We start from the raw sequence: 23,954 nt of genomic DNA, 5'->3' as shown, positions 1-23,954 counted from the left end.
TGTGAAAATAAATATTCATGAGCTGTACTGCAAACCACACCCACTCTTGCAGCTGACTTTTGGAGTGAAAACAAAAGTGAAAATAGAAGGCATACTATCTAAGGCCACAGAAGCTTATGAGATACTGCAGAGTGATTGCTTGTAAAAAAACAGTGGCCTTTTTCTTTTCCCCTTTCAGAAACACTAATCACACAGCAACATCTTTTTGGAGAGCTCCACCATAGAAATAATGACGGTGGGCTGGCATGTGAGTTAAGGTGGAGAGGAGAGGTTTATAGTTGTAGAATGTCACTTCTTTTTAAGTAGTTTCACTACAACTGTCAGTAATTTTTAAACATTGTGATGTGCTTAGTATCATCAGTATTTCCTTCTCAGGTCTTCAGTAATCAAAAAACAATTGCAACTGTTTAGTTATGTGCTGTGTTCCTTAGGGTCCAGTTTTAAAAAAGCACATTAACAATTGTTTTTTTCTCTTTTTCTGTCTTTTCACTAGTTTTTTCAAACAGATTCACTATCTTGGTGCACCAGGGAATAGGAGAACAGAAAACAGGCAGTGACTCTCAGCTGTGTCCTCTGTACGTGAGCAGCTTGGCCACATTCGGAGTCTATCAGACTCTTGGAATTAAATATTGCTACAGGAAGCCAGGAAGAGATTCAGAAATGGAATGACATAAACTTACTGCTAGATGGTACAGACCACTTTAGTAGCTGCAAGCTAGACAAGCTGTCAGAAACACAGTTGCTTTCAAAAACACAGTGATATAAACATATATATATATATTATGTTTACATATATATTATATAAATAGATATATAAACTAAAGAGCTGCTGTAAAAAATTGCATACAGTTCTCAGCTGCTTTATTTCCCGAGTCTTATTCTCCAGGGAAATAGGAAATAAGCATGAAAGTGGAAGTCTTATTCCCAGCACATGTAATAATCTCAAATATTTGTAGCATTTTCTGTGCAGGTTTGCTGATCTTCAGGACATGCTACACAGTACTGATTTTTAGAAGGGCTGACAACAAAGCACAAATCAGGGTTTGAGAGGAAGTGGAGAGAGAGTGGGGTTTGTTTTTTGCATCACTAATGAGTTAAATGCTGTGTATATGTACGAGAAAGGGAAGAAGGGCTCACCATTGTATCAGATGAAGTTTCCTTTGCTGAACCTGAAGTCCAGCAGAGTACTTAAGCACGTATCTTGTGTTAGTCATAGGCCATCCCATTAGGCTTACAGCTTTATTGGATTTTCAGGCAACTACCAGCAGTAATAAAAAGGATATACTTCATTTTAAATGTTTAGGTAAAAATATTTAAAGATTCACTGCTGTGTATTTTGCACATGAGTGCTTTACAAGTACTGAAAAACTTAATAATTGAAGCTCTGGCTATTCCTGTGTTAAGAAGGCTCTTCTGTTTTCTTTCAGAGAAGAATTAATTTACTGGAAAACAGAATTATTGTCAAAACATGATGTATTCAAAGCAAATGTTTTCAAGGCATGGGCCATTTTAGTCAGATAAAACCACATCTTTCCCCAAAGGAAAGAACTCTGTGTGCATTTGCAATAGCTTTTCTCTGTCAAACATGTTTTTTGGAATTATTGCTACAGCTAATTCTCTTTTATTTTCTGGAAACTTTATATTGACAAGCGAAGGAATTAAAGTCAATGTGACATTCCGTACCAGTGGTAAGCCATTTCTTTGGAGCTGTCTGAGGCTTCTTGTTTAATATTTTCACTTCATTATGATCTGTCTGTTTATCCTAATCTTTCTACTTTACATTTTAATGGATTGTAGAGAAGAGAGATTTTTGTGAGAGAGAAGGCTGACTTTATCATCTTGCACAGCAATGGTCTTGAAATCACCAGTGCAGTTCTGTCCAGAGATGATTTTGATGCCAGTAAATGAGAAGAAAACCCTTCAAGTTTTAGAATAGTGTGTACATGAGCAAGTTGCCTTGAAGGCTCCTGAAGAATGAACAACTGGCAAGTAATACCAATTTATTACTGAGTTTCATGCAAGCCTGGAAGATGGGTTTGACAGGTTATACAAAAGTATATACAGTACTGTTGGTGGGAAAGCAAGGCAGGAGGTCTTTATAAATTGTCTAGGTTCTCATGTCATTTCTGTGGAAAATTTTAAGAGAAAAATTAAAACTGCAGATGTTATTTTATCCTTCACACAAAGATTACTTAGAAAGTTTTTCCTTTTGCTCTGCAGATTACAGTATTTTGTGGAATCCTGTAACAACTACCATCCTAATTATTCAAACAAGTACAGAGCAAAGAGTGCTCTTAATTTGGTGAAGGGCTTGATACCAAATGAGATATTTTGCGGCCTTAAGAACTTTATGAGTTGAATACTGTAATTTTTTTTTGTAAAAAGCTAATTCTTCCCTCCATCTGGTTTTACCTAATGAAACGTCACCAGCTGTGACAATGTTACTTTTGATTTAAATGACAGGGGGCTCCTTGTGGGACTGCAGCATTCTCTGGTGTGTCTCTGCAACAGAACTGCAGGCTAACTTAAGATGTTCTTTTGTTAATTAAAAGCTGCAGTAAAATGACAAATCATTTTATTTTCTTACACGTCAAATCCCAGAACAACAAAAAAACCCTGTTGTTGTTAAGAACAGGCATATAAGGCTCAAGTAATACTGCTAAACTGCTAAGATTCTGAATACAAGAACTAGTGTCTTTCTGACTGGCTTTGTTTTTATGTATGGTATAGCTCACTTGTATACTGCCGACACTCAGCAAAGTAAATGGTTGCAATTTAATAACTTCATAGGACATTGATGGGGTATTAAAGTAGCAATAGGCCTCGGTAAATAATTTACGAGGAATAATTTATTTGTGAGTTTAGCTTTTCTCCTTTTTCATGAAATGTCTGTGTTTTTTTATGTACTTGTTAGTTAGTCCAGTGCTCATTGTGCACAATTTTGTCTGGTAAATAGTTCCTGTGTCTTTTCTGGAGTCTACTTGCACCTGAAATGAATGACTTTTAGCTATGAAACGAGCAGTGTTAGTGATTTAACCTGTCTGTGTAACAAATCACAGACGAATTTTCCAAGAAAGTTACTGTGAACATTGCTGGGTTAACACAAATCTTAACAATAAACATTTGACATGAAATACTCGTAGTAATCCCCAAAAGGTTCAGGAAAGATCTACTATCTGCGCAGTTCTAGTCAGTGATAGCAGTTACAGCTCATCCAGCGTTATAGCTCTTTCAGAAACTTGAAATTACTTAGGATTCCTTGTATTTGACAGTTTATACAGTAGAGATGCCTTTTCCTGATATATCTGGTAGGTGGTCTGGTAAGTAAATCAGACTGCATCAGTACATGTTACAATCTTGTAATGTAAATGTAGGCTTTGATTGAATGTAGAGACAAAGTATAAAAAGATCAGTAGCCTTTTCTGTACTTCCAATACTTAGAGACTTGGATGTGAAAGCAACAACAGCCACATGTACTGTTAACAACTCAAAAATTCAGCAGATGTCTACATCCTTATAGACTGATGGCTGTCTTTCTCATGGAAGTAAAATTCCCAACAACATTCCTGAAGTCATTGACAGCTTAGTCTGGATATTGAGCACAGGAGCAGATCCTGTGGGATGATTCTGTCAGTTTAGTAAGTGTTGCGTAAATACTCACAGAGTGCAGACTACAGCCATAAAGTTAATAGAATCAATAATTCTGCAGACTGTAAATTGCATGAGTAAGCTTTTGCAGGACTGAGCGCTTCGTTATAAATTTAGCAAATTTCAGTATCTTGTTTTAAAGAATTTCCAATAAGCAGGACACTTATAGGTGAATTTTTCAAATCAGTGCAAACTTCATTAGCCAAACTCAAGTTATTGGAAACTCTTTGTTAGCTTAAACAGGGACCTGTCCACTACTTCAAAATTCCTTCAGTTAACTAAATTAGGTTCATTTCTCTTTTGGGATAGTCAGTATGAGATTATGAGACTCAATAAATGGAATATCTTGTTTTCCAAGTTGTCACTTGTTCTATTATCTCAGGAAGCCATTCTCCTTCTTCAGTATTCCACAGGCAATATCTTTATGCTGTCTCTTCTTGTGTATTTAGACTGCACAAATAACTAAAAGGCTTTGGGGTTTATCTGTTGTACAGATAAAAGAAGTGAAGTATGTCCTTATAAGAGAAAATCTTTTGCTTTCAGGCAAATTAGGAAATTATGCAAATGCCTATAAGCATGTCATTAAAAATATCTTTTCTGTGATATGTTGTTTTTCCTTAATTGGAATAAAATTTTGCATGGTTTGCTTTGTTTTGTGCAGGACAAACCTCAAACATGAAAAGGTGACTGAAAGCGTTACCTATCTGGGCCATACTCACCCTGATGTTTAGCTTACCTAGTTTTGGTAAGGAAAAGCTAATATCAAAATGCTTCTCATAAAATTCCAATAGTTTTACTGCTGCATCTGATGCCTGGTGTACCCGACTCCGTTTGACAGTTGACACAGGTATCTATCTACCTGTGAAACCACTGATTATAGCAGTCATACCCCAAATTCTTCACACTATAAATCAATTCACATTCATTCCTTGCAATACCTACTGCAGTTAGTCACTGGAGAAAGTTGTAGTAGAAATTCTATCCAAGAGGCGAAGTTGAAATGTGAAAGATGTAGTAGAGATTTCATTGAGAAAAAAAGTTGAAATGAAGTTGCTTGGCTAAGCAAGCACATGCTGCTATTTGGTTACCTTATTTTCAGTCTGGATCATCTATTTTCTCTGCTTCAGGCAATAATTCACATTTTTAGAATTTCTCTTCACTGCTTGCAGGCTGCTTTCCTAAAAAATGTAACCACTTACATTAATTTTATGTCGCTTCAATAGGCTGAAACTTGAACTCACCTTGATTCTTTATGATGTGCTTTTTTTCACAGCCACTTCAAAATGAGCTTCCAGAAGTCTACCTTCAAGTTGAATTACTTTGATCTGAAGAAATGCAATCTTCTGTTATTTGCACAGTTTGAGAATTCTTGCAACCTAATAGATTGATTCCATATGTAATATCCCTCTAAAGTTTCTGTAGAAAATACCAGTTTCCTCACTATGTAGCTGTAGAACATCATAAAAGAAGAATAGATTCAGGAAACAAACATTCAGATCCTGATTCATATAATCTTTTTTAAAATTCATTTAAACTTTGGGCATGTTTGACAGTGCTTCTGTTGGACAGTGTCTTCCTTCTCTCTCTTATCTTAATGCAAAAGGTGGCCTTGAAAAAATGTTCATCAAAACATGGAAATACCATTCGTGCTGAAGTAGGTTCAAAATCCATAGTAGCAATTATTTAGACATGAAACTAAGGATGGCACAATTTTTATTATGGGAAAGTTTAATGATTCCTGGTAAAATCTAAAGTCTTTCCAAGTATAGAAGGAGTTGGTGGAATTATGGGAATGCAGTTACTCTTATTGGTTAAAATATGTTTGCAAATGACAGTATAAATAAGCTTTCTCTGTTAAAGAGTTTTGCCCATTTTGTTCTGGTATCAACATTACTTTTGGTCCCCCTAGCAAAAGACTTGCAGTAACATTCAGCAGGGATTTCTAGTCTTTAGATTTGTCTTTTTTTTTCTAAATTAACACCTTCCAGGGAAAGACTTCTGGCATAAAGGGAATGCTACATGATCCATAAGATGATGAAAAGTCATTTTGGCATCAAAGTGCCTGCTTAAAAAACTTTAAATGTTCAAGTATCTTACAGAAAACAAGGGGATTTGAATTGTCCTTAGTATTTTGATTTGTACCTAATTCAAACTGTTAGACTGGATTCCTCATCTCCTCACATTTCCTCTGACCCTAGCACATATAATTAGACTCTGGATTTTAATTTAGTATTTCTGCACTATAAATCTTTAACATTAATGAATCATTCTCTGGTAACCTCTTGTCTTTGAATCTTTCATACCTTCAGGGTACGGTAGGGTTTATGTTTTAAAACATTTTCTGTGTGTCTTTAAAAACTAGAACCTTTGCTAATATAAGACTAAGATTTTCACATAAGCCCATGATTCTAGAAAGCATGCTTTTAAATAATACTAGATTAGTGTTAAGTCATGACAGTTTGTTAATTTCTCATCCTGTACTTTATTCCTAAGCCTTCGTTGCTTCATTTTCATTTTTTCTGTAAAATCTAGAAGGCTCAGGGATTCTCTGGAAGAATTATACAATCGTTTGACTTAAAACATCCTAAATTAGGAACAAAGCTTTTAAAAATCATTCTTAAATTCCAACACATAGTTTTAATAGCTTGTTTTTTTTAAAAAACTCATGTGGTATTTCATCTTTTTCTCAGCCAATGAGACCTCAATTTTTAAGCAGAAAAGTTATATTGAAATAAGGTAAATGCAGGACTGATCTTAGAACATAATTTCCAGAAGTATAGGAACGACAATAGATAGGGTTTATAATGGAATTTTCCCTAAGTCATTTTTAGATGTGGAGACAAAACTGTGCAGCACAATAAAACCGGAGAGAAAGAGGTAGCTCGAAGAGATGCAGCAGCATAAATACAAAGAACAGGGGCAGGCTTTATTCAGGTTTTTACTTGAAATGGTGTCAGATGAAGAACTTCTTCTCAAAGATCCGATTTAATGTCCAAATCAAATATGGAGCTAGCCTGCAAATGGGATCATAAATATTAAAGCTGATGATGTGTGGTACTAGACTGATGAGAAATAAATCATCCACCCTTGGGAAATTATCTTTCTTCCACAGAAAATACCTTTCCTTTAATGTTTTAGGTTTTTATTTCCCTCTTGGAAATCTCAGAACATCTGAGAAGATTTTTTGTTTGTTCTCTGTTTCTGAGTAAGTCATTCAAACTCATACGAAATGAGTCATTCTATGTTAAAACCCCTTCTGCATAGCATTTTACAAAGCTACTGCTCATGGTGTGTTTTATATAACGAGTTGTAATGTGAAGTTGATGGTGTATTGACAAATTACAGCTGAGTGTAGAACACTAATTGGAATTCTTAGGTCTGAAGGTTAAGATTTATGGGGAGAAAATTGGAGGAAAATAAAACTTCTTTGAGTTTCTTGTACTCTGTACCTTCTTTTAGGATGCTGTACCACATACAATATTAGCACTGTAGTAGTAGAATCACAGAATTGTAGAATAGTTGAGATAGGAAGGGACCCTAGAAGGTCTGTAGCCCAAACCCCTGCTAAAAGCAGGGTCAGCTCTGATATCAGACCAGGCTGCTCAAGGCTTCATCCAGGCCAGTCTTTAAACCCTCCAATGCAGGAAATTTCTCAGCCTCAATGGATTCCAATGCTCGACTATCAGTGAAAAAGGTTTTCCGTATTAAGGTGTTAGTCCCAACATTATTTATATACCTTCATATTTGATTTACTTTAAGGTAGTCCTATGTAATACAATATAAGTCCTTCTGTAGTGTCACAGTCCTTCACAGACACGGATACATTTCTGGAGTACAAGAACGTGCCACAGGCAAGAAAAAGTATAGGGCTAACATCTGTTTTTAACAGCAGAAGCACAAAATAGGTTCGGAGATAGGTTCACAAATAGGTTGTAGCAGAAGTGAAAGTAAGCCTTTAGATTTGCTAGGTCCTAGTCCACTGTCCTTATCTAAGGGTTGTAAGTGACATACAACAGACTGGAGATAAGAATTGCTTAACAGACCTCCTTCTTACCTGCAGCATGTTTCTAAAGTGAAAAAAGAACAAACAATAAAACACAAAAAAACAGAAAAGGCAAAGGAAATACATGTGGTCTAAACAATGGAAAAGTGTTTCAGGAACACGTCAGGTAATTCATTTTTCATTGTTCTTTGAACCATGTGTAATATTTGCAAAAACGCAAATGTGCTTTACATTAAGAGTAATGTTTCCTATGTAAATATAGTGATTGCTAAATTTTGGTTAATACCTTTGCTTATTTGGGATTTTGCTTTCTAGTGTTTTGGCAACCTTGTTAACATCGGATGGTAGAATGACATTTGGCTAAATAAGGGGTTTACCAGATTCATGGAGCTGGTTTCTCTTAAAGCTACCTACTCAGTACTGCAAGTTTTAAGTCATGTAGCTATCACAAAAATCTTGGTGTGATAAAACTAACAAGTTGAGATTAACTAAAAGTAAAGCAAACTTTAATGTTCAAAAAAAGGTTGATAGAGTATATCTTGTAGTAAATGCATTTCTGATCTGCAAATACAGTTTTGTAGTAAAAAATCTCCTATCTTTTACCCTTTTTCTTTCCTTCTATTTCTGTTTCTTAGATCTCAGCTATTTGATATGACTAAAAAAACCCCTAGTAACAGATGAGGATTTTGATATGCTGTGAGGCTTTTAACAACACAGTTATGGTTATTTTCTAACTCTTGAATCTTTTTGAAAAAGTATTATACTTTCTGCTAGAATTTATTTGTTCTTCATTCAAAGATGAATGTTTCAAAATTTTGAAACATTTCAGCTTGTCCATGTTACACTTCAGATTATGTAAGATATACAGCTCATGTATTCTATTCCAGCTAAATGAGAACACTTTTCAATATTAGATTACATACTGTATTGTAAAATATATGTGTGCATGGGAAGAATTTAGATACTGCTGATTCTGCCTTAGAGCTAAATGACCCTTCAAGACCCTTATAGTCCTTTCTGCTATGATTAAAATAATTTTGTAAATGGAAATGTTTTGCTACTGTTAGAAGTTATCTTGGGTCTGATCTGAAAAATTCAACACTTGTAGCATCTTCAGTATAGAAAATAACCAAATTTGCACTGTGATCATTATCTCTTTTACAGATTTGGGAGTCTGGGTGACGTCATTAATGTTAGGCTGATCTTTTTAAAGAAAGTCTTGAGGGCTGTTTATTATCTTGCAAAGTTTGTAGATGTTTAATTTTTTCTAGCATGATGAAAATATGGTATAAAGTAAAGGGAACATGGTTGCAGTCTATTTGGTACAGAGATATCTCGTAATTATTATGTGTGGAAAAAGTTGGCAAAAAGTTTTATCTTTGTCCCATGATTTGTTTCCTTTTATCCGTATCCAGTTGAATCCATGTCACTGCTATAGATGATTAACTGTCTGTGTAGCCCACAGGACAATTACTTCCTAAATGGATGTTTGGTTCAATGGAAAGATTCCTTAAATCCATCTTGTCCAATCTCAAATCCAGCAGAAGCTCCTGTCCAAACAAATGAAATGTTTGGTACTTTATCATAGGATAAACTGTATGGCAGTCCAGGAGAACTCAACAATGCACAAAGATCTTATGTAATTCCTTGGATTTCTCAACAACCTCAGAGTTATTTGCTTACATAAAGACCATTAATATTCTGGCATCATGACAACTTGTCTCCTATGGACAACTTAATGGTTATAGTTCACTTGATTGACACCCCTGGTTTGTACCATGTAGGACTTCCACACCAGTGGAAAATAACATTTATGAAATTCTGGTTGCTAGGTGTTATTTGAATATAAGAGCTATGTTCAGAAAGTTCCCAAGTAACATGTGTCAAAATCCTTCCCTCCTTGACACTGCATGTTCCTTGATGGTATCTAAGGAATACATTAGCCATCAGCTTGGCCATGCATCATCTTTGTGTATGGAGCAAAGAGACCTTTGCATAGTATTCTGGCTCTCTTCCCAGCTCGTACAGAAAAATATCTGAATTCTTAGTCCTGCTATCCTTACCTTCCTGTCGACTAAACAGTGAAGTAGGAATCTATCTCCAATTGTACTCATGAAGGTATATCTAATTTAAGAGTAATCGTGAATAAGAAGGACAAATCTTATGAGGGAAGATTTTGGTTTCAAACCAACTTTTCATACCAGTTTCTATAAAGAATGGTATCATTACATTGTTTCATATTAAAATTCCAGAAACTGTAGAAAGTGAGACCAGATGCTTTTTCTATCAGTTTCTATTAGTTTCAGATACTTGATAGCAACTAATATTTATTCATAATTGATTTGTCATGCTCTTCCTTTTCTATTAGAAAATTACAAGATAGTTTCATCAGCTGATCTTACTCAAAACAACAGAATAAATAAATTTAGATCCTTACTTCATATGAAACAGCATTGGTATTATCCCCAAGACAGTTATACCTGGATCCTGTGACCTTTTCTTATCAATATCTGACTACCGTTACAAGCTGATAGAATGCTAATGTGTATTTATGTGAGAAAACGTTGATTTACGTTTCCTATCAACTTTAAAATCTGTTTAAGTTATAAACCTTGCCAACATACACACCGTTTAGCACAGAAAGTAATTAATTAGTATTTACAAAATGTTTCTGAGTCCTTGAATGAAACTTCCTACATGCAAAGTTTAGCATCAGTTATTTTTGCAGTGCAGTCTTAACCATATAGCATTCATCAGAGTATCTTTCTGAAGAAATATGAGAGGAATAATTTTAGTGCCCAATATTATGAATGACTGTTCCTTTTGCTAAAAAAACAAGCAGCTCATAACTGAGTCACTGAGTATGATAATACTAAATTTTTGTTTTTAATAACTTCAGCTGTATATAGTTTTCTGTTTTTCATACCTATTGTAAAAAACAAAATTATAGAATGGGACTGTAATATATAGTAGTAATTCCTATTTCTTTGCAAAGTGCTGGAAAGCCTTCATGTTATATAACCACACTGAAGTCAAATATAATAAAACTTAGAAGTAATAACAATGAAAATATTTTTCAGAATTAAATGTGCAGCTAAATAATGTTAGTCATCTGCCCTCCAATCCACCAGCCCTTCATGTTTTCTGAAATCTCAGAAAACTCTCCAAAGCCTAACAAAATTGAGAGTCATTATGCTTTGAATGCCCATTTTTTACTGCACAATAATCTGATGAAATGATTTTATCATTCATTCCACATTTATGCTGTTGTGCTTTATCCTTTTGATATAATTCTAACTGACTAAACAACACATAACTTTAGATGTGTGATTTAAATTATTTTACTTGACTGGCTCATGCTTTCCTACTTTAGGAAGCTTGTATTTTGAAGACGCTCCAAGATTTCCAAAGAAGGTATTGCATAAAAGAGCTATTCACTACCCGAGGAAGTACAACTATAGGAACACAAAGGATGGTGAACTGTGAAACAGTCTAGGCAACACAGGTTTGTTGTTTGTTGAAATATATACTGCTTTACTTATGTGATGGTAATACAATAGTTGCAAGTTGGAAGAATTTGGATTTTGTGAATTCATTCAAAGGGTAGTAATGATGATAATGAATACATGCATCAGATAACTCTGCTCATTAAATCTATTCTGTCAAAAAGCAGCACTTTCCAAATATGTGGCCTAATCTGGCCACATATTTGCTACACCTAGGCTCTGGACCTCCTTTGCACAGGGAGAATACAGTGTAAATTTGGGACCATAGCTACTCCTTTGTCATTTTCCATCCTAATTCTGATACACATGCTATAAGGGCCCTCATGCAACAATAGGCCCGACCAGGCTCCGCAGGGGCCTCCACCCTGCACGCTGTGCCCTTGGACCCCAGTGCTCCATCAAAGCTCAGGCCCAGCCCTAATGCCCAGCTGAGCTGCGCCATGGGTAGGCCCACGCCCAGCTGTGTCCCTGTTGTCCATGACTTGTTGACTGGACTTCCCAGCCTGACTTATCACCTCACATTTGTCACAGGACTGTTGGCAGGAACCGCTACTGCCACTGCCACAGCCCTGCTCACCATGCTTATGTGTGGTGGGCCTGTGCCCAGCACTGCCTGTGCTTTGTCACCCTTTGTCCCAGCCTGTTTTCCCTCATGGAGCAGCTCCACTCTTGCTGCAACCCTGATGCACTTTGATTCAATTGCTGTGAAATAGCTGGTTTGCTTAACATTAAAATCTTACTGACCGTGTGTTTACGACAGTCACATAATCGTTTGCGGAGGCCTAAGTTCTGTGCACCAGTCATGCTGGCAGGTGCACACTTAATCAGTTTTCAAGGACATCGCTGTGGAATTTTTGTGTTGCCAACAGGTGCTCCTGCATAATTTTCTATGCATCTCGTGATCCTTTTCGAAAACTTGTTTTTCTTATAAGTAGGTATATCTTTCTTACACTCAGGCCTCATTCATGACTGGGTTGCTCCTGGTCTCAGAGAGATGATTCAGTGATTGCTTTTAGCTTTTATGTAACAATTTCAGTGCTGCATTAGATCAGGAATCAGAATTTACTCTTTGCTCTCATCCTCCTTATCAATCAATCAGCATTCTTGCTCTGTTATGTGATTTCTCTGTATCATCTAAGTGTCTTCTTTAATTTACAGCTTTAGTTTACTGCTGAGCTTATTGCACTGAACAAAATGAAACTCCATGCTGATGTGATTTTGAATTAGTAAGAATATCGCAGTGTATATTTATGTTAGCAAAAGTCAATCACAGCTAAACTGCTGTGAACAGTACAAGGTGTAGCACATAAGCAAACCTTTCCCAGCTAGGAGCCAAATTTGTCTCACAGTTTTAGTCTGGAGTATATCATGAATCTATTGGTTAGACACTGGAATGTTGCAGAATAAAGCTGTGCAACGGCTGTCATCCAAATTAAACAAAATGTGCTATTTATGTGAGTGCTGACAATGTGGATTCTTCTGTATCCTTATAGTATGTTTGCAAAAAAAACAAGGTCCTTCAGTCTCTTAAAAGCCTAGATATAATATTGGCAAATGTTAAGCCGTGCATGCGCATTTTAATTGGTACATGTGTCTGCATCCAAACATATCCACTGAGTATATGTCTGAATGACAGGTTTCACAGAAGGCTGTTGAGGGTCAGCAGTTAAAGAGTGTTTGTTCATAGTAATCAGATTTTCTAGGCTTAGATTTGCCAACTAGTTTCATTTGCCTCTCTCTATGTAACTGTTTTTAACTGAACTATTTGAAGTTGTGTTGAATGTATCAGAATTCACTTTTCTGACTTTTGATCTCCTAGTGTTCAACATGTAGCTTCCAGACCCATTAGCAGTGCAGTAAGTACCTTATTAGAAGATAAAACAAAACCTTGTGGAGGTGATAAAATGACAGGATGTTTTGCTTCCGGCTCTCCGGATTGAGCTTGGAAAACAGATCGTGTATTCCAGTTCTTCAGATCAGCAGCCACCTGAACTTGTCCTTTACTGGATGCTCTCAGGCTCCAGGGAGAGTGCAGATAAACTGTACTTAGAAGGTGCACACTCTGAACCTAATTTATGGAGCAGTGGAGCCTGTTAGTTTTTTTCATTGGAGATAAGTTTAACATGACAAAGAGTGAAAAATAAAAGGCCACATTCAAGGGGAATGGCACACCTTCAAGAGTAAAGAAAGCCTACCACACATTGCATACTGACTTGGTCAGTAAAGTCAGTCCCTCTATCAGTTCTTTTCAGAGAACCATGATGTATTTCTGACACTAGAAATCCAGTAATGTATCAGCCCACACTGGCCGTAGTCTATCCAAGTATCTGCTGAAAACTGAAGGTAATGGCCCTACTCACTGTTACTGAAAATTATGTAATTTGGTCTCAGGCCTCTTTCAGCAAGCAGTTATTGTTATTAGCCTGGTCACACATGAAATCTGTGGCAAAGTCACTAGCATTACAGAATTATACTGTCTCTCAATTCTGTTTTTTAGCTCTAAAGTTCTTTTTATACTCTAGAAAAGTGTGAGAACTTCCTTCTGGGCATATAAAGTAGTGTGTGGGGCTTTTTCTACTCAAAAAATGTACAAAAATTTCTAGGTGCATGTAAATATTTACAGAAACATTCTTACAGAAATAACTGCATCCCTAGTGTAAAAGCTTTACTAGGTGTGGTAACCAAATTACTTGTCTGAAATGTAGCTGACCTCCTTTGGAGAAGCATTACTATTTCTTTTGCGGCATATACTCTTGGTGTTCAATAAGTCACAGTTTGCTCCTAGAATCAAAAGCTGACCCAGAGCCGAGCTGGTGCTGAAATTCTGGCTGGCCCAGACTAAACCATCGCCTTCTTTTGCATGCTGTGGTGGGGTCTCAGACTGTGATTTGTCTGTGGTTGTTTCAGTTCAGTCCTGGGAGTTCAGTTATACAGATCTAGGAGGTGATGAATACCTGGACACTTCAGAAAAGAATCCCTCTAGTTCTTGTTAAACATGAAGGGAAAATAATTACATTGCAACAGGAATATTTCTTAAAGAGTATTTTTGAAGGATACAGGTATTTCTGGCATATCCCACTGATTTGTATCACAAGCAGCTCCAATGCTGTTCAGAGACACCTGTTGAAAAATAAAACGGGCATTGAAACTGATGATTGGTCTTATTGCAAATGTGCTGATTCTCAGAACAGACTGATCAATCAAGAAATACATAATAATAATGATCTTTTTAAAAAATTGTAGGCAGCATTTTCAAGTGTTGTCCCTTGGTGTTGTCCCTTATCCCAGGATTATTCCCTTTCCTGCAATTTTTTCTGCCTTCTTGTACCCAGCTGAAGATGGCTAGATGCAAATCCTGAGCACTTTTTGATCCTCTTAATTTTATGTAACTCTAAAAACTAACATATGAAAGAGAAAATTATGCTGAGCTTTCTGTTTGTACTAGTAAGTAAAACGTAAGAGCATGCCTAATGTGATTCAATTGCTGAAATTTTTGTTAAGAAACGCAGAGATATTTGTTTTTATTGTCACTGGCAAAATCAAGAAGTAATTCCGTACATAAACAAACACAAAGACTCACAGAACATTTGTTCTTTATCCATCCCTACAAAAGTATTGACAACATCAATGCAATTTTTTCCATATGATCAGTGTAAGAGGTAGCCTGACAAGCAGTGGATTATATTCCTATATCTTTTTCCTGTGTCTACACAGTCACTGTCCTTTGCTGAGAACTGGAGAGAAAGGCCATCTGATATCTATAAAGCAATAGCAATTTTTCTTTTCTCAGTCTTTGTTTTCTCAGTCTAGGTTAGGATTTGATTCAGAAGTGTAAAAAGAGGGGAAAATATTTTATTAGCAATTCTGTAAGCCATTGGGGTCCCAAACTGCTTGAAATAGCTTCTTGCAAGCTGTTCAAACTCTCCATTTACGAGAATATTATGTTGGAAAGTTTTCATTTTTGAGGAGTCTTTGCAATTAATTTTAGTTCACTGTGTTATGCCATTAGCAAATACAGGGGACTGAGGTCTGTGCCTTTCTTTACATCTTCTCGTAACAAAAACATTTTTCATACATATAAAAATGTATTTTTTCATACATTGCCTGGGGAGATATTGACAAATCTTTACTTTTCTGACACATTAGAATTGGAGGAGGATGCTTGGGTGAAATTCAGTGTGAATGTGAATAGCTTTTATATTGTTTACTATAAGGGGAAGAGATAGGACAATATTACTATGTTGCTGGAGGCAGAAGGACCAAGCAGGCCCATTTTGGCTGCTTAGATAAAAAACCATTTCTAATTTAATGTGACAGAAGAATTGCAGGGTGACTTCTTGAAAGAAAAAATCTGTGTGCCAAAGCAAAAGCACAGAGTTCTATGCACCATCTTACATGAATCTGCAGCGATTGCATACAGAGTGTGGATAAATAAATATGCCAGTCTGGACTTGCATGTTTAATTAGCAGTTTCTACCTATGAGAACATACCCTTCATTTGGTTCTGTGCAAGGTCATATATGTGCACCAGAGGAACTCCTTGATGCAAACTGTATTAGAACCGTTACAAGTTGCTGTTTCAGCATTGGTGGTGTGTGTGTGATGGGCATGAAGAAGCTAAAGACACAATTATTTCCCAAACATTTGTGCTGACTCTCCTATATAGGTTGAAGGATTATTACTGTAAGCATCAGGATACTTTGTAACAGTTGATTGTGCTAGTGAGCAGGCCACAGAGGAGGAAGGCATAATCCCTAGCTTTCCTGGTGTAACTGCATAGCTGTAATGCCATTGCTTTACAGTTTACCAGCTGTAATTGCCATTGCTATTAACAGGTCTTAAGCTTTTTACCATGTTTGCAAGGCCTCAGGACTGAGACTTGTCAGGCTGCTCTGTCTAAGCTTTTCTTGATCTGCCTGCAGCTTTGTTTAACTTGCTTTAGCTGTAACAGCAATTCCTCTAATTGACCAGGTGTCTATGGGTAATTTGTTTTCTTTTTGTTTACCTTTGTATGGTACCACTATGGTTTTATGACTCTAACACAATGAAGAAATATAGAGAAATACAGGCTTACTATGACAGTGGAGGCCTTGAGAAGTGACAACACAGGATGTGGCATAGAGAACAGGCATGGGATGATAAGAGATGGGGCACAGGCTTGCCACTGGAAACCCCATGGCTATAAACAACTCACCAGTGGTAAAAGAAATGCACACCTGGAGCTGAACAAACGTAGTTTTAGGGGTGACAAAGAGAACAAAGAAATAGTATCTAACCTATGTAAAAGGCACTATGTATAGTAAATTGAGATGTAACATGAAGCTACAGACCAATGAAGAAAGAGCAAGGTGTAAAAGCATGCTAGCAAACATAAACGTGATCCCAAGCTGATTCTAGAGTGAGGAAGAAGAAACCATCAATGTGAACATCATATTCCTTCTGGCAACAGGACAACTCACCATAACGCCCCCACCAACACCAGAATGAAACCACCGACCTTAGGACCCAGAGGAGCAGGGGGAGGGTGAGGCATTGTTATCAACAGGAAAAGGGGTAGAAACTACGTGTGTATATAACAGTTTTAACTGTATTATTAGTCTTTCTTTTTCCATAAGAATTAGATCTGGACTAATAATGATTAGACTCTTAGGAATTCAGTTACACTAAGAATAAATTCTTGGCTTTATCTATCTATCTGTCTATCTGGTGTACTTCCTCTTTACCCATAAACAAGATTTTGAGCATAACGCTAGTCAGCTATACCCTGCAGCTGATGTTAACTGAGAAAGACAGCTTACCTCAATGGCCACAAGTCCATTGACAGAGGCTGAGAAAAAAAATCTGGCTTTCATTTCATGTCATTTTTCTTAGTTTCTTTGAAGTTTTTGGCTCATTGTTCTTTCCCATAAAGACAGAGTACTTTTCCTTTTTTATTTCATTAGGAGCCTTTCCCACTATATCCCCGTGGGAAATAATATTTTGGACAAGTTTCTGTCCTTTAAAAATACTTGATGGAAAAATTTTCTATAAATGTAGTGAACTATTATAATTGTAAGTGCTAGCTAGGATCATGGATGAGCAGATCAGCCAAAGGAGAGTTGTTAGAGCTGTGCATGGGAAAATAATGCATTTTGGGGAAAAATAATTATCTTTAGAGAGACCATGATATATTTCACAGTAATAGTTAATAGGAAGGAGGTCTTGGAAGTGACTGTGTATTGTTCTTTTAAAATGCTTTGATTAACAGCAGAAACGTTAGGGATCATTAGGAAATAAAGAAAGAACAATATAAAACCCATTGCTATCCAGTGAGCTAATCTGTGGTGCTGCCACATTCTAAATATGTGGGAAGACAGATCCCATCTTAAAGGGATACAGTAGAAAAGGCACAGAGAAGGGCAAGAAAGATGATCTGAGGCATGGAACGGCTTATATATGAGGAGTCATTAAGTAAACTAGGAGTCTAAAGCTTTGAAAAGAGATGAAGGTGGGAGGCCTATGAAATCATGGTAAGTAGGGGCCGAATGTGAAACATTCCCCTACTTTCCATACAAATGAGGAAGAACACACAAGCAGAATGGCATCAGAGTTGGTGTGCTGTGGGTGGATGCCTGCCACCTGTGATTCCAGAGGTGCTCTGATGTTCAGGCAAAAGCTCTGAATGTTGGTTCTGGTGTTATTAGGAAAAGGGGAGGTTGTTGTCCTGTTTGGGTTTTGTTGGCACCTCCAGGCAGGTGGTTTTATAAAAACATAGAACAGTCAAAGGATATTGACCTTCTTGGCCTCATGAGCTGTATTCCAGAAACTTCACGCAGCCAAGAGTTCCCAAATATCGTATCATGGACCTTGCAGAATGGAAGGCAGAGGAAACTCAGGGAGTGCTTCCCAGTAGCTTCCAAGGGTTCCTGCCACTCCACTGTAGATAGAGCTAACTGGACTGCTGAGTCCTGGCATAACTGGTGACCTTAGCAGCCCTCCTGGCTCACTTTCTTATGTAGAGGTTTACTTGTCCAGCAGCTTCCCACCAACACAAGTCCATCACTAGCCATGTGCTGAGAACTGAATTTGACTGCTTAGGGACTGCATGCAGCTAAGTACCTAGTTTGGCCACCATCCTAAAGTATAGACATCTGCAATGCTGATACCTACACTTGAGCTATTTGCCTAAGCTCACTTTGTTGTCAGTGGAGAGTAATAAGCACTTCAAGTACTCCTTTCATCCTATGGTAGACCTCTAAAATAGGTCAGATGAATTGTGCTCTTTTTCTTGCCAGTTTACGTTACTAGCTACCCCTCTTCTCCAGGGTGTTTGCGAAAGGGATACACGGGGGCCAAAGCTCAGATAAAGGTGAGACAAGGTTTCTACAAGGGAGAGGGGCAGTTCACTGGATGGTTCATTTGCTTGTGGCTTCATGCAGGATCCTTTGCAAAATCATGTGGGGAGAGCCAAGAATTGTGGGTAGATCATGAAACTCTATTTGCTGGCTAGCTGTAGAGCTCACCCTGACCGGACCTGCTGCTGTGGTTTATCTGACTCAAATTACAGAAAATGAACTTTTACAGTGCCTACTTTACAAGGAGCTGGTTTCATATCCATGAGCAGGATCTTTATCAACTGCAAACCAGCTGAAATTAGGTTAGGAAGTAAGAGAACCTAACCTTGTATTTCTGTACTGCCTTTTGCCCATGACCTTAAAGCAGTTCGCAGTGATTCATTCTTCATTCCTTACAACACCTTGTCCTAAAAGGTAAGTAGTAGTGCTGGACTGATGTAGACAGAAAAATAAGTGTGTCAAATTTAAGGGTAGAAAAAATTAGACCCAGAGTTAAGCTAAGTGAGTTGCACAAGTCTGCAAGCCCAACAGACTTTAGTAGATACTTTGTAAGCAGCCTAGGTGGGAATGCAATCCAGGTCTCATGAATTATAGCCCTGGACTATTTCAACAACACAGCATGTGGTCCAAGCAGCATGCTAAGAGCAACCAAACAGCCTATGCTAATGTTTTGGGTTTGTGTATGTTTTTTCTTTTCAGTGCAGGAAGGCTATGGCTAGGCAGAGCCCTGAACCTGACCCACACCCTCAGTGTGAGACCAGCAGCATAGTACTCCAGCAAGGCCTTGGATACCTGGAAATGATTTACCATGTTATGGAGAGAAGAATCACAGGAAACTTTAAGGTCTATTATTTTACTTGGAGAAAAGAAATGTACCAATAAAACCCATTTTGTCTATGAGAGATTGGGACACAAAGAGCACTTCCTTAACTGAAAGTACTATCTTCTTCCGAAAAAATAAAAGCAAAAAAACCCCCTCAAAATCTGAAGGCCCATATTCATCAACTGGCTGAGCTATAAACACCACATCTGTTCTCTCTGTGTTCTGGTTTATGATGTTCAGCACAGTATTAACTCATGCTCTAGTGGCCCATAACTGATTTCTGCTGTTTCTGTTCTCTAAGGTTTGCACAGAAGGAGCTGCTGTAACTGCAGCTGGAATTGCACTGAGACAGTGCTTTGCAGAATGAGTGGTACAGCTTCAGGCTTGCATTTTTGTGTCTGAAGACCCACCTGGTTAATGAAGGCAGGAGAGCTCTCACTGTCTTTTTACTGTTCTGTACTGGCCTTTCACTCCCTCCAGTCCTTGTCACGAGTTGATGAAAACAGGGAACAGTGATACATAGAACAATTTCTGTGTCCTTGAAGTGGGAGGGGGACAGTGAGTTCCTGTTCATTCTGTAAAAAGACATATAAGCAGGGTGCAAAATGCTTGCCATTAACCTGTCATGGGCAGTTTTACTGAGTTAAACAGAACTCCTCTCAATGGCTATTTTTTATTATGATAATGGTAGAATCCATGGATCCCTAGGCTGAGTCCTGTGGGGAATGTCAGGAACTGTAGATATATTGTGAAAGTGTTTATGAGTGAGTGTCCTAATCAGAATGAGTACAAGGGTACAGACATAATGAAAGGGTTGCAGTAGTGAGATTTATATTTATGTAAGTCATTTATTTTGTAAGTCATTTTCTTTATGGTCAGAGAGCACTAGAGTGGTTCTGGAAAACAGGGCTTACTAACCACTCCATGTTCTCTCTGCGGTGGTACATTTTACAGTAGTTTAAGCCAGTGACTGAAAAGCAGACCGGGAGTGATGAGGGCCTGTTTCCAACAGAATGCTTCATTCCAGACTCATGGGGCTCATCTGTGACCTGCAATACCCTCCCTGTATCCAGGAGGAAAATGAGCTTTTAAGCAAGTGGATTGAAAGCAGTGGGAAATTAAAGTAAGTGGCTTAGCTACTTCCTTTCATTTAAGGTTCTTTTAACTAGATGGTTTACTTTTGAAGCAAAGTTTTAAAGGAATGTTAATGGAAACTAATGAACAATCTTTGGTTTTGGTAGAATTATAATCAGATGATAATATCAGTTATTTTTATCAAATGCTTTTTAGAACTTTTCCTCTTTCCATTCATAATGCTTTTTCTCCTGCTTTTTGAGTGTGCTAGAATAATATTCCAGATTATTTAAAGGGTCTGACTTGAAAGAGACCATGCACGCAGACATTCCCCATGATCTGCTACCTCAGCTCTGCATCTGTAAAAATGCAACCGTATTTTAGGTGTCCTTGTATTTATCCACCTAGATACTCTTTTTATCACTGGTGTTTTTTCCTTTAAACAATGCAACAAAGTACATAGATTTGAGTCTTATTGTTACTCTGCTAATGAATGCATAACTAGTGGTGTAATAAATGCCTGGCAAAATTGCCATGAAACTTCCAAGGCCAAGCAGAAAATTATTTTCCTGCATCTCTCTATCCTATGGTAGTAAGAAATGGAAAAGAGAAGAGTTAAAATATTCTGCTTAGTTAGCCATCCTTGTATTAGAGGGTAAAGAGAACTTTGCTGGAGTGGTTGAGAGAATGGTAGATGAACTTATATTTTGCTAATATTTAATATCAGTATGTCCTTAGGGATAGTCTTGGTTTACACCAGCTGCTGTTCGTCAGCTGTACTAATGTCACATGACCAGTTTTGATGCAACATCACTCTCTGATTTGCAGTTCTTATGCTTGACATGTAATACAGGAATCCAAATGCTTTCATTGACCTTTTATACTCATTCTGCCTCATTCTGCCAGTCAGTACATTTAAATAGTACATTATAGCAGTTCTGCTCCTTGTTGAGGGATGAAAACTCCTCAGATGTGTATTTCAGTTCCACACTCTGTTTATGGACTGCAATACTATTCCATGCCTTTGTGATCTAATGTACTAAGAAGCTCTAGCCTGAGTTTTAATACTAGCTACCCCAACTCAGCAGTGAGCGAGTCTCATAGTTGGCCAACAATTTTCTTGCCCAAGAAGGAGAGATTAAGGCAGGGTAATAAGCAGCTGATGAAATCATCTGTGACTTTTTGCATATTGGGCAGATTCCCAGCTGCTTGAAAAAAGCAGTTGGCGTGTGGATTCAGCTGATCACTTGAACTGAGCTCATTAGCTTCTAACATGACAACTAGACTCACTCCAGTCTTGCTTCTTGATTGTACGTAAATTCATAGGAGGATTAAAAGTGAGTGAAAAGATGATTTGGCTAGGTGTATGGGAAATACTCACATTGCAGATTTAAAATTCTGAACATTTTCTTAGCTTTTTATAAAACCTATGTTATTCCCATTTTTATAGAAAATTTCTACAAAATCATAGAAAATCATTTAAGCTGTTTTCAGAATGGAGACATGAAGTTTTATAATGTTTTACCTCTGAGTCAATATGAGAGAGAAATGTTAAGTACATGAAAATGGATCAAACAAAATTGCAGGGAACATCACATAGGTTAAACATTGACTCTTGTGATGTTCTCTAGTGCAGCCTTTTAAAGAGAAAAAGAAAAGAGGGCAAAACAAAAAGAAAAAAATATATTGTACATGTGTGACACTATTATCATACATCTGTGCTGCATCAAGCAGGATAGCCTGCAGTTTATGGGTCCACATACAAAAGGAAAAACCTTATCACTTACCACAACTTTGATACTACAGCCTTCCAGCTGCTGCTCTGCAGACAGCCTTCCCAGCTGGAGCACCAGGAGCAGCAGGATGAGATTGTCTCCTGAAGCAGTACTTTCTGTCAGATTCAGGTGCAGAAAAGAATAAAAAGCTCTATGCTTTGACAACTGGCAGGCATCATGAAAAGGTAGTAATCATCTTTACTGAATTATTTAATGCAAGATAGTACTAAATTCTTCCAACACGAGAGCATGACAATCTCAATAGTGGTTTTGCAGAGCTGTATTTTGTGGAGGCGTATTTTGATTTATATAATCACTTTCCTACATAGTTTGTTAATAGGAACGGTTTTCCAGGCAACAGTTCTTGTGCAGTCTCTTTGGACTTCTTTGCAGCTACCAGGCTGCAGAAACATTTACATTAGAACATTAACTATAAAGAGAACTTTAGCCACAGTGAAATGAGTTCAAGATCTACAATTCAGATACACCAGAGCATTAGGAAGATCAAACTGCATACTTTAAAAATAAACACTCCCTTTGTTGTAAACAGAATCTAAAGCCTTTTAAGGTGTATTCTGATAAACTACTATTTAATGATGCCACTTATCAGGTCTATTCTAACTCCTTGAAATCATGTTTGATTTTAGAGACTAAAACAATACCTCTCTTGGAGCCTCCTCCAAAGTCCCTGCATAGTTGCAAGCACGTTGAATTTATCATTCTTTAGTGTCTGGATGTACAGGACTGACTGTTAGAACAGTGGCTGAAAACAAATCCTGTAGTCTGAGCAGGTTTAATTTGGCAACAGTCCTATGAAACCACTATTTAAAAGTGTAGTAGAACCTCTCTTTCAGCAATAATTATGTGCTCAACTGAACTGCTATGTTTTATGCATAAATCTCCACTGAAATTCTGAATATCTTTGTTAAGAAAATAAAATGTATGTTGTAGCAGCATCCATTGAGCACTTTATCTTGAAAAAGGAGGTATCTTGAAAAAATTGTCATCTTGAGAACTTTCATTTTCTTAGCATGTTTGTCTGGAACATCAAAAGGCCTTAACTATATCTGTTGATAACAAGCTGGATAAAAGCTGTAACCAACCACTTTCATTTCTCTAGGCTAATGAAAATGAGTATGGAAGGTGACATAATTGAGACCTAAGACCTGTCAGCTCTTCTTCCTGCTATAGCCTTGAACTCAAAGTTACAAAACCTTGGAAAATTGAACTGAGCTTCTTAAAAAGTTGGTATCTGCTTGCATGTTTAGCTAATAATAAGCATGGTAAAGAGTAATTATTGTGATTAATCCTTTGTGATTGTCATTGACTTATAAAGATATTTACCTTTCTTGTGTTAGATTAGGCATTTTTAAAGGAGAACAAAACACTAATGTCTGGGCTGTGGTTTGGAGCATTAAATTCTGAAAGTTCTAGAGTGGCATTTCAATGTGATGTAGATTTCAGCCAAAAGATTTTTAAGAGGAAAAAGGGAAAATTTTTTTTGTCTTCCTTTTCTGTAAAAATGTTTGCAACTTATATTTTCAGAATTGAGAATCTGAAAGTGATTCACTGCAGAATAATAGAAGTGCTGCTACAGTGGATTTCCACTATTCTGGAGCTAAATAATAAAGCAGCTGTTCATTGAGGTATTTTCTGTCTAGTACGAACAATTTAGAGTTACTGTCTGTTAGCCTTGTTGTATGCCATTGAAAATAGCATTTCAGAAGAATATGTATTCTCATTGCCAAATATCTAACTGCAGTAATCTGAATTTCTGCTAGTCCCAATGGT

The 23,954-nt window shown here is 37.2% G+C and overlaps 1 long non-coding RNA gene across 1 annotated transcript; it reads left to right on the top strand.

Annotated features, from left to right (window-relative positions):
• Window positions 1-4,301: 4,301 nt before the first annotated feature.
• LOC135324983 (uncharacterized) lies at window positions 4,302-11,150 on the top strand. Its single transcript, XR_010386195.1, has 3 exons — window positions 4,302-4,393; window positions 4,922-7,817; window positions 11,025-11,150. It is a non-coding gene; the product is annotated as an uncharacterized LOC135324983 (long non-coding RNA).
• The last annotated feature ends 12,804 nt before the right edge of the window (window positions 11,151-23,954 follow it).

Source organism: Dromaius novaehollandiae, chromosome Z (genome assembly GCF_036370855.1).
Source record: "Dromaius novaehollandiae isolate bDroNov1 chromosome Z, bDroNov1.hap1, whole genome shotgun sequence".
Classification (NCBI taxonomy): domain Eukaryota; kingdom Metazoa; phylum Chordata; class Aves; order Casuariiformes; family Dromaiidae; genus Dromaius; species Dromaius novaehollandiae.
This window is presented reverse-complemented; position numbering and strand designations above follow the sequence as displayed.